This window comes from Rattus norvegicus, chromosome 5, assembly GCF_021556685.1.
Source record: "Rattus norvegicus strain SHRSP/BbbUtx chromosome 5, alternate assembly SHRSP_T2T, whole genome shotgun sequence".
Lineage (NCBI taxonomy): Eukaryota > Metazoa > Chordata > Mammalia > Rodentia > Muridae > Rattus > Rattus norvegicus.
In genome coordinates, this window is record NC_141538.1 from 128,355,252 (window position 1) to 128,365,214 (window position 9,963).

The 9,963-nt window shown below is 46.8% G+C and overlaps 1 long non-coding RNA gene across 1 annotated transcript; it reads left to right on the top strand.

Annotated features, from left to right (window-relative positions):
* Positions 1-6,912: 6,912 nt before the first annotated feature.
* LOC102551560 (uncharacterized) lies at positions 6,913-8,600 on the top strand. The gene is made up of 3 exons (XR_015620410.1): positions 6,913-7,194; positions 8,088-8,239; positions 8,356-8,600. It is a non-coding gene; the product is annotated as an uncharacterized LOC102551560 (long non-coding RNA).
* Positions 8,601-9,963: the final 1,363 nt, after the last annotated feature.

Sequence of the window (9,963 nt, forward strand, 5' to 3'; positions counted from 1 at the left end):
AAGACAGTGCTTCCCAAGGTTCCCAGTGATAGGAGCCGTGTGGATAACCCTAAGTCTGTTCGAAGCACAGCTCTTTGTCGCTACCAGTCAGCTATGTCACTTGAACTCTGAGCTGAGGCCTTTGAGTCTTACAGGGCAGACAACCTCTCTCACCTCCAGTCACAAGGCTGCAACAGGCTTCTAGGTACTGTTGGGATTCTACCAAGTTGCCATTCTGGGTCTCTAGCCCCTCTGTGGCCCTTGAGCTCTGCCTGCATGGCTAGTTTAAAGTGAGATGTGCCGAAAGTATAAAATGCATACCAGATTTCAAAGATACTGCACAGGGGGGAAAGAGGAATGCAAATGGCTCCAAAATTTTGCATAGGACACATATTGAAATGGTTAAGTCACCTTTTACTGTAGCTCTCGCTGTTTTAATGTGGCTGCCAGAGAATCTGAAATTACATGTGTATCTTCTGCTAAACAGCTCTGTTCCGGCATGTCTGTTCAGCCCTCTGCCCACCAAGGACGAGGTTTCCACAGCGGCTCAGATCCAAGTCGCTCCAGCACCTTCGTGTAGAGCAGAGCACGCCCTGCCGCACTGCTGGATGGTTCACCCTGGTGTGGAGCTCGGTCTTGCCCCAGTTAGGTCTTAATTTCCTTTGTCTGTGTGCATATATGTGCACACGCATCTAGAGGCCAGAGACCGACACTGCACGCCTATCCTGTCGCTCCCCACTGCACTGTTTTGAGTCATGGTCTCTCAGTGAACCCATTCACTACACTGTCTGGACGGCAAACTCCAAGAGTCCCTCTGGCCCTGCTTTGGCACTGAGATTGCAAACTCATGGGTGTTGGGATTCGAACTCAGGGCCTTGTGCTTATGTGGTACGTACTTTACTGACTGTGCCACCCCTCCCCCATCCCCCAGGACCTTCAGTTAGGATCACTACACTGTCACATGCCCTAGAACTAGAAATATTTACCTATTAGAAGATGCCAACTAGGAGAAGCTAATAAAACCCATTTGCATCTTGAAAACTCACCCGTAATGATGTTATTTTTACAAGAATATTTTCATAGTTATCTTGTTAAGTATAGAGACCAGTAAGATACCGGGTGAACTGAGAATGATGGAAGGGTTTCATTCATTATATAAAAGATTATAGCATGCCTGCGGTACAGGTTCCCTCAGATTGGCCCAGGAGCCCCAGCAGAAGGCATGAGGTCAGTAAGTCCATGCTGTTTGATAAATGGAGTCTCGGGGACATTTAACACTGTTAAGAACTCTGGAGGGGCTGGGGATTTAGCTCAGTGGGGCTGGGGATTTAGCTCAGTGGTAGAGCACTTACCTAGGAAGCGCAAGGCCCTGGGTTCGGTCCCCAGCTCCGAAAAAAAGAACCAAAAAAAAAAAAAAAAAAAAGAACTCTGGAAATTTAATTTTGAAAACACGTGATTAATGTCCTCTTTCTCCCAGAGCCTACTGTAGGTAAACAATGACTCCTGCTGGGCACACTGGAGCTTCCGTCACAGACGGCTTCTTCCACAGAAAGGCAGGGAGACAGTTTTCTTCAGAGCGTGTAGCAATTATGACCTCCCTCACCACTTTCTTTAAACATGCCCTAAGTCAGTCTAGGGGTGTGGAGTTGTTACTTTTTCCCTCTTTAACTCGCTGGTTAAATGGGGAATATTTATTTTAAGAGACAGTTTAAGGATTGCTGTAATTCTCAGTCTGTCAGAGATTTTACAAATAAATCTAAGGAGAATAGTTAGCGTTGTTTCCAATCCGGTCAAGCAAATGGGGGAAGAAATACACAGTTCATCAGAGTAATTAGTTGATTGGGGTTGAATAATGCAAAGAATAAACATTTGAGCCCCCTGGTACCTCAGGGACCCCCCCCCCCCAGAGTGAGAAAGTTTATAAATTAAATGCCCAGGACAGAGAATGGCCCAGATAGACTTAACATCATGGAAGGTATGTGGGACACATCCGGTAAGTGAAAGACCAGCCTGTGTCTAGGTCTGCCTGCCTTTCACCAGAGGCTTACTAAAGCCAGACACGGATACGTTGTGTGAGGAGGAGGGTGGATGTGGAGAAAGGGGTAAGAAGATTATAGTGGTGGTAACAGTGCCCCCTACTGCCCCGCAGCCACTTTCCTTCCCTGACTGGAAGCCCCAGAGACGCTTAGGAAGGCCCTGAAGCTCATTACAAATTCAGAGACGAATATGATGTGTTTCCACAGAGAACAAAATCCAGGTTCAAAAAAGTTAGACAATCTATTCCAATGCCAAAAGACGAACAACCCGGGGTCCATCCCTTCGGATGGGTTTCTTCAGCCTCAAGCTCTCCCAGCTGAGCTATTCTGATAGCTGCATCAGGGCAACACCAGCTGAAGAGAGCACCAGCCTGGAAGGTTCTATTGTGGGAAGAGAGGACGCACCACGGTCTGCCCTCTCCTGTTTCCAGGAAGCAGTCATAAGGATCATCACTGGTCCACTTGTCTTATGTTTTGACACATCCTGGGGGCATTATCAAAGAAGTTCACGTCTCCTGTTATGAATTCCTCAGTTCCTGTCCCAAATCATCAGTCAGTAGGGCTTTAGCTAACCGGATCATCCAGTCCAGTGAGAGGGAAGAGCTGGGTCTTCTCTCACAGGCTTCCTCTGGAAGGAAGGCCAGAAAGGGGCCGCGGAGGTAGCCAAGCTGCTGCTCACACACAGAGTGCTTGCTAATGCGCGCCACGCCAAGCTCCCTACTTGAAGCTCATTCTCTCACAGGTCTGCACACATTCCCTCCTGTGACAGCCCTAAAAGGCAGTTATTGTGAACACAAATTACAGGTCTAAAGAAGAAAAAGTAAACCCAGAAAGAAGCTAAATAACATGTCTAAGGCCACACAGGTAGGAGAAAAAAGTGGGGCTCAGAATTTATTTCTGTCTAAAACTGTGTGACTTTTTCTGCTGTATCATAGTGTCTGGCTGTGACATCCTGAATCGATACATAGCTGATCTTCTTCCTGGCTCCTGTACAGGGTCCCTAAGGCCCCTTTTTAAAAAAAGATTTGCTTGGGCTGGAGAGATGGCTCAGTGGTTAAGAGCACTGACTGCTCTTCCAGAGGTCCTGAGTTCAAATCCCAGCAACCACATGGTGGCTCACAACCATCTGTAATGAGATCTGATGCCCTCTTCTAGTGTGTCTGAAGACAGCTACAGTGTACTCATATATAATAAATAAATCTTAATAAAAAAAGATTTGAAACAACAATGCCAACCAACCAGAGCTTCCAGGGACTAAACCACTACCGGAAGACTATACATGGACTGACCCAGGCCTCCAACTGCATATGTAGCAGAGACTAGCCTTGTTGGGGCACCAGTGGAAGTGGAAGCCCTTGGTCCTGCCAAGGTTGGACCCCCAGTGCAGGGGAATATGGGGGGCAGTAAGGGGGAATGTATTGGGCGAACACCTGTATGTGGGAGGGGGAGGGGAAGGAGGAGGGGGAGGGACAGGAAACTGGGAAGGGGAATAACATTTGAAATGTAATTAAAAACATATATCTAATAAAAATTTTTAAAAAAAGATTTGCTTTATTTCTAGTCACATGCAAGGTCATGGAGTCCTCATTGCCCACTAAACTGGGCTTGGAATCACCAGGAAACACATGTATGGGTGTTTGCATTTCCCAGCAGGTTTAACTGAGGGTCTCCTACATGTAGGTGTCAGAAACCAAACATCTTCAAGAACCTTCCTGAGGCATCTGTGTGTCCAGACCTAGTTTGGTGTGGCTTGCACCTCAAGGATAGTGTTTACACCCAGAATCTACTGATATTACAAGAAGCCACAATTTGCTTGTCGTGAGACAAAGAACAGGTTTAAGTCCATTCGATCTCAGAGAAGGGAGGGAGCATCCAACATGCAGAATAATCCCACCCAAAGACAGAAAACAGCAACATGTGAGCACACAAAAGTCTCCATTAAAAAAAAATCCAGTAACACATCCCAGCATTGGTGGTCACACCTTTAATCCCAGCACTCATGAGGCAGAGGCAGGCGGATCTCTGAGTTCACTACCAGTGTGGTCTACAGAGAGAGTTCCCAACAGCCAGGGCTACCCAGGGAAACCTTGTCTCACAAAACAAAAACAAACAAACAAAAAATGAAAACAAACCTGAGGGGGTAACAGAGAGAGAGAGAGAGAGAGAGAGACAGAGACAGAGACAGAGACAGAGACAGAGACAGAGACACACTTACACACAGACACACACAGACACAGACACACACACACACAGAAAGAGATACACACACAGACACAGAGAGAGAGACACACACAGAGACAGAGACAGAGACACGAGAGAGGAGAGAGAGAGAGACAGAGACAGAGACACACTTACACACAGACACACACACACAGAAAGAGATACACACACACAGACACAGAGAGAGAGACACACACAGAGACAGAGACACGAGAGAGGAGAGAGAGAGAGAGAGAGAGAGAGAGAGAGAGAGAGAGAGAGAGAGAGTCAGCTATGTTAGTCTCATTTCTGTTACTGGTAAAAATCCCCCCCACTCACCAGTTAGCTCACTCTCTCCACTCATGTACAGTTCAGGCTCAGCCCCAGGAATGGTGCTTCCCACATTAATTAATGCAATCAAGTGTTGATGTCTTCCCTGCCCCCAGCACAGCTGTAGCCATCTTGTTCCATGCTCCCCAGCTATTTCATAGTTGCCGTAATATGCCTGCCAGTCACTGACACAGAAAAATAGCTTGACTCAGAGCAGGGTCATGCTGACCACATCTCCCATTATGTTCTGAGTGTTCTGCATGAGGTTTGTTAATCTTAAGACATTCCACAAAGATTTATGTAGGACCCATCAAATCAAAGGTCAATATGAACTGTTATTGAACTAAACTGGCTTGAGTCAGAGCCAGACACCAGGCAGCACTTCCTACACCTGTGTATGAGCTCATTGTGGGTTTTGTGGTTTTTTTTTTTCCTTTATAAGCCTGCCCTGAGAAACGCTTATTGTCATAGCTCAGATAATTCTGAGGTGCATCCCTGACCCGATCAGCACTGGAATGTGCTTTCAGTAAACCACCCACCATTGTCTGACTGAGATCAGCGTTCATATGGTTTGTGGAGCGACCGACCCCAGCATCAGGACAACCTGATCTACAAAGTCCCTCACAGAAGTTCTCTTCCCAAGTGAGTCTAGACCGTTGACAACTGAATCTAAGCATCCTATGGGCTGGAGAGATGGCTCAGTGATCAAGAGCACGGGCTGCTCTTCCAGAAGACCTGTAACTCCAGTTTCAGAGGATTGCTGCCCTCTTCTGGCCTTAGTGGGTACTGCATGCACAGTGGTGCAGAGACACACTGTCAGAATACCCATACACAGAAATCAAAGCAAAATCTCAAATGATCATAACCACCAGCCTTCATCTCTCTCTACTTCCTGACTATAGATGCAATGTGACCAGCCTCTTCATGCTCCGCTGCCAGGCCTCCTGCCATGCTGGGTTGCATCCTTCTTAAACTGTAGGTCCAACAACAACAGCTCCTTTGTCCTTTAAGTTGTTTCTGTCAGGAATTCTGTCCACAAAATGAGGAAAATAACTAATACGCCGGTGCGGGAACGAAGTGCCCAGCACGCTTACATCTCAGACATACACAGAAGATGGCTCGGCAAGTAGATGCATTTGCTGCCAAGAACTGACGATCTGAGTTTGATCCCTGAAATCTACAGGACAGGAGAGAAACCACTCCTGAGCACCATGGCCCGTGTACCCAGGCACCTCTCTTGGAAGTTTGATAAGGGACCCACCAAGGAGAGTATTAAAATCTCAGAACTGCCCTCCAGAAATTCTCAGCCAGAGGTTTGGGGTATGACCTGGGATTTCTTATTTAATGTTTAGCTTTTGAGAGAGAGGGTCTCGCTGTGTAGTCCTGGCAGACCTGGAACTTGCTATGTAGACCAAGCTGGCCTCAAACTCAGAAATCCGATTGCCTCTGCCTCCTGAGTGCTGGGACTAAAGGTGGGTGCCGCCACAGGTGGATGTGACCTGGGATTTTTAACAAACATTCCAGGCAAACCTGAAACAGATCAGTGTGTTCACCAACGATAGAAAAAAAAAAAATCAAAGTCCTGAAGAAGACATTAAATTCTCCCAAATTTGAAGTTCTAGTTTGCATCCCGTTGAATCTCATTGAATGTCTCACTGATAATCAGCAGACCATGCACATACATTTCCCTCAACCTTGTGTTACTTTTCCTTCTTCCTTACATGACTAACACCCTTACCTTCGGGGCCACCCGCGTCACTGTCACTCTTTGGAAGGGAGTTGACATCATTAAATAGAACAGGTTACCCACCCTTGTTTGTGTAGAACACTATTCAAATTGCTGTGTTACTCTATCACTAACTTTAGAGGGGAGAAAAACCCTTCTCATTTAGGGCTGGGGACACAGCTCAGCTGTAGAGAGTTTATCCAGCGCTGCTGAGGCCCTGGGTTCCAACCTCTAGGCTCCTTGTCAGGAAGTAAACAGAATGTGCCTGGTTCCTTCCTTGCACAGGTCCTGGCACACGGTGAGGGAAGGAACGAATTGCCTATGGTCTCACTCTGCCCTGGAGTCCCAAGCTCTTGTGAGCCTGAGAACTTGGGGGGAGAGAAGGGCTTTCTACTAAAGTGTGCTCCAAAACCATGCCAGGGACACCAGACAGTGATAAATACCCAGTGGGTGACAATAGCTAGCGCTCCCACCCGTCCCAACTGAGGGAGCATCTCCATGTGTCCTAGACCCTCCCCACACATGAGAGTGTCCTTAGAATGCTGAAAACACAGAACTGGGCCACCAGGGCCTTGTTCTCAGCTCTCTCTGACCCTTCTGTTGATAGAACTCTGTTGCTATAGAGACAACCATTCCTCTAGGGAGAAGAGTCGAATGAAGCCTGCAAAAAGGCCTCTGGGGAACAGTGCATGGAGTCTCTTCACCCGGTCACTCACTTCCTCCTCTACATACTGGCCTATTTCTGTGTCTACTCGTGTCTGTATTTCTTGGTTTATTTTGTTAGCATCTTTATGGAGGATTAGGCAGTCAGCTGGACGAAAGCCTCTTTGGGCCCAACTAACATTGGCCAAGGAAGGACAAGAGGGGTGGGAGGGGTTCCAGCCATCACCAGGAGTCGTGAAGAGACAAAGGCTGACCTGGCAGGTAGGGGGCAGTCCTAAGGGAAAATGCCAAACGCTGCTGGCCACTTATGCTTTGGTTTTGCAGGGTCTCACTCCACCCACCCTCTGGCTGTCTGGGCTCAGGGCTTCCTTCTCAGGACACCGTGTTCACTAACAGAGTTGCAGAACCAGGGGAGTGGCAGGGATGGGCCTGGGTAAGATGGTTGATTGGGACTGACTGCAGGTTGGACAGTGTGCTGCTAGACTTCATTTGGCCTTTATGGGGTCTTCAAGCCATGCCTTGCATCAACAAGGGCAGAACTGGCCTAGGTGGAGCTGTGTCTGTCTGTGCCCAGCCTCTTTGCCCTGTATCTTGTCACTTCTGGCTGGCAGACATGTGGTAGGGCCCTCGCCATCTGGAATGGCACCCCAACAGCCCTGCAGTGACCCATGGACTCAGTAGGTGTGTATGCGTTTCAACCTGCCCTTTGCTCAAGTGCCCAGATTTCCGATGAAGCAGAAACGGGAATGGCTGTGTGGGCTCCTGCTACCACACAGCTCTGGTTTTTTCATTAAGTGGTAGATTGTCTGCCAGTGCCTCAAATATTAAAATACTCGGTGTCTTAGCTACATGTACTCTTTAAGAGGGAGTATGGGGGACACAGGAATGGGGTAGAAATCGTGTATGTATTGTATTCACATATGAAGTTCTCCAGAAATGTAAAAATAACGAAATAAACACTTGCTCCTTTTTGGCTGTCTAAGAGAATTGCAAATGTTTCATTTTGGGGTCCCGAGTCATACTTGGCACAGTGGCTTTAACCTACTAGCTTAAAAGGGAGGGGAATGAATCTTTATGTCCATAAACGGCAGGGGCGGGGCACCTTGGGAGGAAAGCAGCCTTGAGAAAGTTAGCCTTTTCCTCTCTTACCCAAGGGGCATTGCAGAGCCTACAAACGAGGTGTGGAGGTGAGTGCAGTCGCACGGGACAGGAACAGCATGAAGATCCGGTCCAGGGTCCACTCGGAAGTTGCACCTGTCCAGTGGATGAAGGACTCATCTAGTGTTTCTTGTTCCTGTCTGTCTAGGTAAAACTTATGAACAGCTCGAGTGTCCTTTGTACTGACAGATAGGCTAGCGGGCTTCCCTTGCTGCTCTCGGAGGCATGAGGGGCTCTGCAGTTTCTCATCTCGCTTTGTTCCAGATCTTCCTGATGTTGCTGATTAGAACTCAGCGCTCTCCAGGAAGCACAAAAATTGGATCAATCTGTCAAGCAAAAAAGGAGATGAAGGGCGCTCTCTGGGAATGAATATATGTAAAGCCTCCTCTGCTCTCCAAAGACTCCTTTTGTGGAACTCAGCTTTCAACAGTCCGACATCCAAAGAAGGCAGACATACCACCCTGACAACTTAAATAAAAATTTCAACATTTTTTTTGTTAAATATTAAAGAATGGTTTGGATGCCTTGGGAAAGAAAGTATTACTTTTCATGTAGTTAAGTACTATTAATTTGGTAGGTGTTTCAGAGATCTGGTGGTTGAGATAAGATGTGTGGTGATTGGGAGTTACTTGCAGATCTTTATAACCTTCACGGCTCTGGTTGAGAAAATGGTGAAATCAACAAGTTTATAAATTAGAGATATTTGGAAGTGTGAATAAGAGATAAACTCCAACCTGATATTTTATAGTATTTGCTGCATTGTTACATGGCTGCCATGAAAGTTTGTATTACAATACAAATTTTGAATGTGTTATTGTTTTAACTTTTGCAGTAGTAAACTTCATGGTTAAAAGAAGTTAACCAGTGTGGGCAAGGGCTGCAGCTCATCTGGCAACCTGTAAGCCAGCATACACAAGGTCGCCATGCTGAACCTCCACCTAGAAAAGTATCTCGATTTGACTGTGCTGTTTGGACAACAAAAAACCTGGGAAGACAGGGCAGCGCCTGTGGGTGACCGGGAATGCTAACTGGGAGTTACTGCTTCTGTGTATGGTAAGGAGGCTCATGGTCTGTTGGGAAGGCACAGCAGTACTCTCTCCTGTGTGTTCTCTCTTCTCTTCTCTTCTCTCCTTTCTCCTCCCCTCCCCTCCCCTCCTCCTCTTCCTCTTCTTCCTCCTCCCCCTCCTCCTTTTTCTTCTCTCTCTCTCTCTCTCTCTCTCTCTCTCTCTCTCTCTCTCTCTCTGGCTTTTTGGGGTTGGTTTTTGTTGTTTTGAGACATGGTTTATCTGTGTAACTCTGGATGTCCTGGAACTAACTAACTCTGTAGACCAGGCTGGACTTGAACTCATAGAGACATACCTCTGCCTCCCAAATGCTGGGATTAAAGGTGTGGGCCACCATTGCCTGACCTTCTGGGGTGCTCTTTAGGGAGCTGGTGTGCAAGTTTGTTCAGAAGTTCTCAATAATAAATTTAATGAAGATTAATCACACACCATGAGCTTCGCAAAAATACAACATACATTCTGCCAGAGTTGTCTGATGAAGTATTTGCATGGTTTCTTTGGTCAATAATTATTATTAAAGGACTTCTGTACGGGTAATATAATTTCAGAGATAGCTACAAAATCTTTGAATTGTAAGACTTGTATTGGTCTGTGGGGTTTCATGGCTGTTCTTTGGGTAACAAGGGTCATCGTCATTGTGAGCATTGTGTGTGTGGAGGCTTACCATCAAAGGCAAGTTCCATGGTGTGGTTCTGGCTATCCTAAATGTGACCAACAAGGTGGCTTACTGGATTGGGGTAGGGGTTTTCAGACTCAGTCTATGAAGTTCTAGTTAGTTGGTTTTAGTTGGTGATTTGCAAATGTCTGT